Source organism: Macrotis lagotis, chromosome X (assembly GCF_037893015.1).
Source record: "Macrotis lagotis isolate mMagLag1 chromosome X, bilby.v1.9.chrom.fasta, whole genome shotgun sequence".
NCBI classification, from domain to species: Eukaryota; Metazoa; Chordata; class Mammalia; order Peramelemorphia; family Peramelidae; genus Macrotis; species Macrotis lagotis.
Genome location: NC_133666.1, coordinates 472,901,206 through 472,908,639, shown reverse-complemented (window position 1 = coordinate 472,908,639; position 7,434 = coordinate 472,901,206). Strand labels below are relative to the sequence as shown.

At 37.1% G+C, this 7,434-nt stretch overlaps 1 pseudogene; it reads left to right on the top strand.

Annotated features, from left to right (window-relative positions):
• Window positions 1-392: 392 nt before the first annotated feature.
• Window positions 393-2,030, top strand: LOC141499266 (cleavage and polyadenylation specificity factor subunit 6 pseudogene; annotated as a pseudogene).
• The last annotated feature ends 5,404 nt before the right edge of the window (window positions 2,031-7,434 follow it).

Here is a 7,434-nt window from a genome sequence, read left to right as displayed (position 1 = left end):
CACTGGTATCAGAGAAGGGACCAGCTATGGAGAGGAGCAGACCATGGGAACCTAGTTGAGCCATCTACCCAACAGAGATGCTGGGAGGGGAGATGCCTGAGGACACATAAAGAGAGAAAGAACTTGCAGATTCTTTATTACAGAGTTGTCAGTTGTTTTTGTGACTTATTTACCATACATATTTCCCTCATTTCAGTTTAAGTACTTCCCCATGCACATTATAAATCTTTGAGAGAGTGCAGACTAGGTTTATAGGAGGCAGAGTGAATGTTTTGCAGCTATTCTTTTTACTACCCCATCATAGTAAATATCTTTAATAAGAGTTAATTGTGTCATCTACTACTGACCAAGATGCTGTAGGACCCCTTTGTGGCAGCAGCAGCTGAGAGAAAATGACAGACAGTGTAGATGGCATAAACATTTACATGGATATGTGCAAGAGTTTATCTAGTAAGCTAAATATCGTGGGCATGATCAGATAGATTTATATGATGATGTCCTCTCCATCTGCAAATAAGAGAGATGTTCCTGAGGATCACAATTACATGAATGTTCTCCCACGATCTTTTGGCAATGATGTAGGTAAAGAATCAGCACCAAAAACTGTATTGTTGTATCTCTCTCTCTCTCTCTCTATCTATCTCTATCTATCTATCTATCTATCTATCTATCTATCTATCTATATTTAGATAGATAGATAATAGAAAGAGAATTGTGTTGTACTTTTGAAATCTAACATGGTGGACAACTGGTGAAAATTTAACTAAAGCAGTCTATTCTTCGGGAGAAAGTGTTATTTTGGATATTAAATTTTTTTGAAAACTGTGCCAGTCAATGGGGTTTGCTCTTATTGGAATTGGATCTGAAGCATCCTCAAAAAAATAATGGATCTATTGCCTAAAAGAGAACTACATGGTAAGAATCCTGTTGTGATTTCTTGTAACAAGCAGTTCCTGAGTCAATTTGAAATGCAATCCAGGAAAACTACACAGTCAGGACAAATGTCTGGGGAAGGCAAAGTTGACCCTCCAGGAGGCAGTTCAGATGACAGGACCATTTTCCAAAGGTTGCTCCAGATGGAGTCAGATTTCCTGGACTAGCTGAACCATCAGGGCCACCCTTACCTTTCTCATCTGGATAAACTCCTCCATGTCCACCCCTACATCCTACAGGTTCTGCCAGGCCATCTCCTTCCATCTCCTGGTCAAATTCTTCCCCCTCTGTTAAGTAGGCTTCCTAATCAAGGTGATCACCCTCCACCACCAGTTCTTTTTCTAATGGTACTCCACCTCCAGGGCTAGGGTGCAGCACCCCTCTTGGTCCTCTACCACCACAGCAGAAATTACTTCCACCTCCAAACTGTTTTCTACATCACTCACCTGGCTCTCTGGGGCTTCTCCTATCACTTGTTGCTCCTCCATATCTTACTGACCCACCTCTAACCCCCAACCAGCTCCCCACATGAACCCATTTTTTTCCTCTGTCAGCAGCAACATGCCAATATCAGACAAGTTGGGGTCCACTACCCAGCAACCCATATGGGCAACCTCCCTCATATGATAGAAGCGACTATGGACCCCCAGAAGAGAAATGGATGCTGCAATAACACAATTAAGTGAAGCAGAGTTTGAAAAACTTATGAATAAAAAACAGGGTAATTTTAAACAATGCCATTTCAAGAGCTGTGTCTGATGCCAGTGATTATCGCAGTGCTTTTGAGACATTGGTAACTGCTATTTTCTTAATTAAACAATCCAAAGTATCTGGTGATGATCATTACAAAGAACTTATTAGATCCTTGCAGGATTGCCTTCATGGAACTGGGTCCAAATTTTGTGGCTCTGGTTCAAGATATGAATGATCAAGACAGAGGGACCACAGTATATTCAGAGAAAGGAGCATCACAAATCCCATAGGAGAAATAAACATGGTGATTATTATATAGAGAGAAATAAGGAACAAGATATCAGAATCATGACCAGGGTCATTATAGAGAACATGATAGAGAGTGAGAATATCATGATGATTGAGAGAAGCTGAAGGAAAAGGAACACCTTGCAAAACAAGAATATTTTTCATGGGGGGGGGGGGAATGACACTTGTCCAGTAGTTTGTTTCTTGTGATTGAACTGAATCTATAAGGATTCATGGATAAAATGTACAGGAATAGATCTAAATAAAGAAATCTGAAAAAATGGTAATTAATAGTTCTTTTAGTTTTGGTGTTGCTTAAATACTTTATTTGAAGGAAATCTATGTAATTTAAAAGTTATAATTTTTGTCCCTTTATTACTAGTTATATACATTTTACAATTATAATGTGCAAGCAATTGAGAAAAAAGACAAATGAATGCTTGTTTTTATGGTAGTTTGTTCTTGTTAAAATATTCATTTGATAATGTCTATAAACCACTTTGATTATAATAGATACAATGTAATAAAATTTAATGGAGAGAGAATTAATTGTATCTATTGACTTGTTAATGGAAAGCAAATGATGCATCAGATTAATTAATTGTGAGAATATCTGTTCATAGTGTTACCCCTAGATTATGCCCCATATGTGCCAGTGTGAGTTGGAGAATATCCTCAAGTTGGGGGAGTAGTACAAAACTACATTATGCAATAATACTTTACAAACTATAATGGATTATCTCAAATGCAAGTGGGTTCCTTATTAGTTGAACTACTCTAAAGTATTCTAAAAGAAATTAGATTTGTTGAATATATCATCCAGAGATTTCTGACCTGAGTTTGAACTAGACAAGTTCTGATGTCCCTTCCAAGTCTGAGATTCTGTAATTCTATGGAAGAGAAGAAGGCAGAGGGAAAATCCAAGAATTTAATATATTCCACTAAAGACTTTCTATCCAAGTTGACATTGATCCTTTAATAAACATTTTTTGTGTTCACCATTTAATCAAATCTCAATTCACCTAACTGAAGAATCATCTGGTTCACATTTCTTCATCTTGTCCACAGATTATTGATACTTTATAAACACCAGATTAAAATTTTGGTTTCTCCTACTTATAGCATTTTCTTTCTTGCCATTTTACTAACCATGTCAAAAAAAGTTCATACTTTGGAATGAACGTTTTTGTGGTGAACTATTATCAGCTCTCAGTAATCATTAATAATCTTTTCAGGTGTACTAAACCAAGTCTTTACTAAAATGCTCAATAGTTTGTCAAGAATAAAAGTTATCAAGTAATACTTGAATTTCATGCTTAGGGTTCAAACTCAAATTTTATACCATTTGAAACTATTTAGGGAGATTTCTCTCATCAAATACTTTTTTTTTGGCTCATGTCTTTATCTATAATTTCCCCTGAGAATATCAGAATGGGTCTGGTTTTGCCCTCATCTAGTATTTCCCCTGGGAGAGAAAAAAGAATTTGGCTTGAATCTACTTTTCCACAATAAAAACAAAGGACCTTCAGTTCCCATGTTAAACATCAGATATAGCAAAAACCTAAAAAAAAAAAAAAAAAACCTAAAAAAGTGGGGGGGGGGGGCAGCTAGGTGTTGTAGTGGTTAAAGCACCGGCCTTGGAGTCAAGAGTACCTGGGTTCAAATCCGGCCTCAGACACTTAATAATTACCTAACTGTATGGCCTTGGGCAAACCACTTAACCCCATTTGCCTTGCAAAAACCTAAAAAAACCCCATCAGATATAGGACAGGGTTGGTTATAAAACAACAGAAAACATAAAGACCTCATATCCAAGCACGTAAATAGTCCAATCTATCTCTTCTTCCTTCTCCATGAGAACAACATTCCCCAGGAATCATGCAGCATTCATTATTTGTAACAATCTAAGGGGTACACTAAGCATGTTTGGGATGTGTCAATGTGCCTGGGCCCACCTGACTCATGTTCTATGCATGGCTATGGAACTCTCCTGAAATTGTGGTCTCCAAAATATTTCTTGGGTTGTTGGAGAATAACTAACCCTGCCTCTGCAATGAGTCAGCCTTCCAAAGACCTAGTCTTCTGAAATTATAATCCTCTGACCACAAAAAGAGACTTCTCTGAAAGGAGAAAATAGTTAAATCAATAGATATGACTCTTTCTCTCTTACACCTGCATTGTCCACGTGACTCACAGTAATAGTGTAGGGCAAGGTGTGGGATCATTCCCCAAATAACTCTTTCCTTTGCTACTTCTCAATTACAATTCCTTTTTGGTTCAGAAATTCCTGTTCAGTCTGCACATTGAGTTACTGGAGGGAATATGTGTTTAATTGATGTGCGTGGTTCCTTGTAGAGGACATATGATAGAGCAGACTTCCCTGCAGGGGAATTGTGCAGACTTCCTTGAAGTTTGTGTGTCTGACCAAATTTCTCTCTCCCAACCTCCCAGCTCTTCTTCTCCAGCCTCCTTTTGAATATCCAAGAGTTAAGAACAATTGTACAAAGTAAGAATTAGTCATTTATCATCAATATGCTGCCAAAGGAAACAGTCAAATTCACAATTTACTGGAGAGTCAACTTTCTCAAGGGAATCTGAACTTTGAGAGAATATGAATACTAAAACAAAGTCCTCTTCAATGAAAGGGATGGAAAGGAATAAAAACTTTCATGCTTTCAAGAGGAAAATATCACCAACAGAAGAATAAAGGATTAATTGACAGAATGATGCACAAAGCCTAGGCACATTCAATAAGTTATTCAGTCAATAAACATTTATCAAGGCTCAAATACTATGTTGTAAGGTATTGAAAAATATAAGTAAAAAGATATTCTTATTCTCAAGAAGCTCAAAATTAAATGGGGGGAAACATAAGTTTTATAGAGAATAAATTTGAAATAATAGAGGAAAGGAATTGGAATTAAGGTGAATGGGAAAGGCTTTCTATGGAAGGTGGAATTATAGTTAAGAACTGAATGAAGTCAGTTATGTATGCCTTATATCTTAGATTCTGAAAGTAAAATAGAAATTGAAAGAATCCATAGATCATTTCCTGGGAGAGATCCTAAAATAAAAAATCCCAGGAGCATTATATGAAATTGCAGAGTTCCAACATCAAGGACAAAATACTGTAAGCATCCAGGTTAAATATTGTGGCGTCATAGTCAAGATCATACATGATTTAGCAAATATGATATTTCAGAAGGCAAGGAGATAGGATTGCAACCAAGAATAACTACCCAGAAAATATATGCTTTTTGGGGAGGGCACATGAGGGAACCTATTTAATGAATTAGAGAAATTTCAAGCATTCCTGATGACAAGACCAAAATTAAATAGAAAAACTGGTATTCAAACACAAGACTCAAGAGAAGCATAAAAAAGGTAAACATGAAAGAGAATTCCTAAGGAATTCATGAAGGAATTTTTTAAAAATATAAACTGTTTACATTTTATATGAGAAAAATGATACATTATAACTCCTAAGACCCTTATGATTATTAGAGCAATTAGAAGGTATATGCCTAGGGCGGCTAGGTGGTACAGTGGATAAAGCACCGGCCCTGGGGCCAGGAGTACCTGGGTTCAAATACAGTCTCAGACACTTAATAATTACCTAGCTGTTGGCCTTGGGCAAGCCACTTAACCCCATTGCTTTGCAAAAAAAAAAGAAGGTATATGCATAGACAGAAGGCATAAGTGAGAGGCAATTATATTGGTGAAGTTATACGATTGATTGATTAAGAGGATGCTGGTGCCTGTTACAGTAATAAGGAAGTTTGGAGGGGAATTTGGGAGTAAAAGATAAAGAGTAGTTCAATTTAGGACATGTTCAGGATGTCCATTTAAGACACTCAAAAGGCAGTTAGAAATGCAAGACTAAAGATCAGCAGAGAGGTTAGGGCTGGATAAGGAGATTTAAGAATCATTAGGATAGAAATAATAATTTAATCTAGGTAATGATGAGTTATCTAAGTGAAGGAGCATAGGAGAAGAGTGCCCAGGTCAGAATCCTATGGGATGACCCTCAGTTAGCAGGTATGGCTTGAATGAAGATCCAGCAAAAACTCAGTACAAATTCACAGCTTCTTCTAATATCTTGAGATGTAATTAGTTCCGCCCTGGCAATGAGGTATACAGGAAGCAAACTGACTTGAAATCGAGACTACCTGAATTCAAATCCCACCTCAAACTATGTGTGCAACCCTGGCAAAGGTGATTAACCTTCTTAACCTAAGTTTCTTCAACTGTAAAATATGAATAATATTAGCATCTGTCTCAAAGAGTTGTTCTGAAGCTCAAGTGTGTTAATGTATGGAAAGCACTTGGCAAATCTTAAAGTAGTATTATATATATATATATATATATATATATAATACTAGCTATTTTTACTATTACTTTTACACATATTTTTAAAATCTAGATTATTCAGTGAGTTCTTTGTGCATCCAAAATGACCTCTTTCTATGATCCTATGATCTGTCTCCTAGATATTTTTTTTTAGCTTTTGCAAGGCAGTGGGGTTAAGTGGCTTGCCCGAGGCCACACAGCTAGGTAATTATTAAGTGTCTGAGGCTGGATTTGAACTCAGGTACTCCTGACTCCAAGGCCAGTGTTCTATCCACTTCACTACCTAGCCGCCCCCATCCTAGATATTTTCTCGAGATTATTTATAACCTCTTCCTATAGATGGGAATAGATTAGTTATATGGCATAATGGTTAGAACACAGGGCTTGGAGTCAGGAAGATTTGAGTACAGATCTAGTCTCAGATATTAATTAACTGACTCTGGGCAAGTCACTTAAGCCTGTTTGCCTAAGGTCCTCATCTGTAAAATTAACTGGAGAAGAAAATGGAGAAGAATTAATGGAGAAGAAAATACATCAGCATCTTTGCCAAGAAAATCTCAAATGAAGTCACAAATCAGATAAGACTGAACAACAATAAAGAGGTGATAATTCCTACCACATCCTGGGTCTGATTATCATATTTACTATTTCGCTACATTCTCTTACTTATGTATCTAATATGTTCAAAGCAGAATTCACGATCCTTCCTCCTAAACTGGAACTTTCCTTTTGCTACTGAGGGTGTTACTCTGGCCTGTTCATTCATGCTACATAATAAATGAGTTCAGTTCCCTAGTTTTCTTTCTATCCTCACAGCATTTCTTTAATATATTACTCTGTCTCTCTGTCTCTCTCTGTCTCTGTCTCTGCCTCTGTCTCTCTCTCTTTCTCTCTGTCTCTCTCTCACTATATACATACTATGTGCAGACACACACACACACACACACACACACACACACGCACACACACACACACAAAGTTCCACTTCAGTGCATCATTTCTTGCCTGAACCATAATAATGGCTTTTTGCCTCAAGTCTCTTCCCACTCCATACTCCATGCAGCTGTTGACTATAAGACAAAGGGTAAGGGACAATTGGTCTCATATTCAAGTAATGACTTTGTTGCCTTAATTTCAACAGTATTATTGTTGGGTTTTCCTCTACCTTAT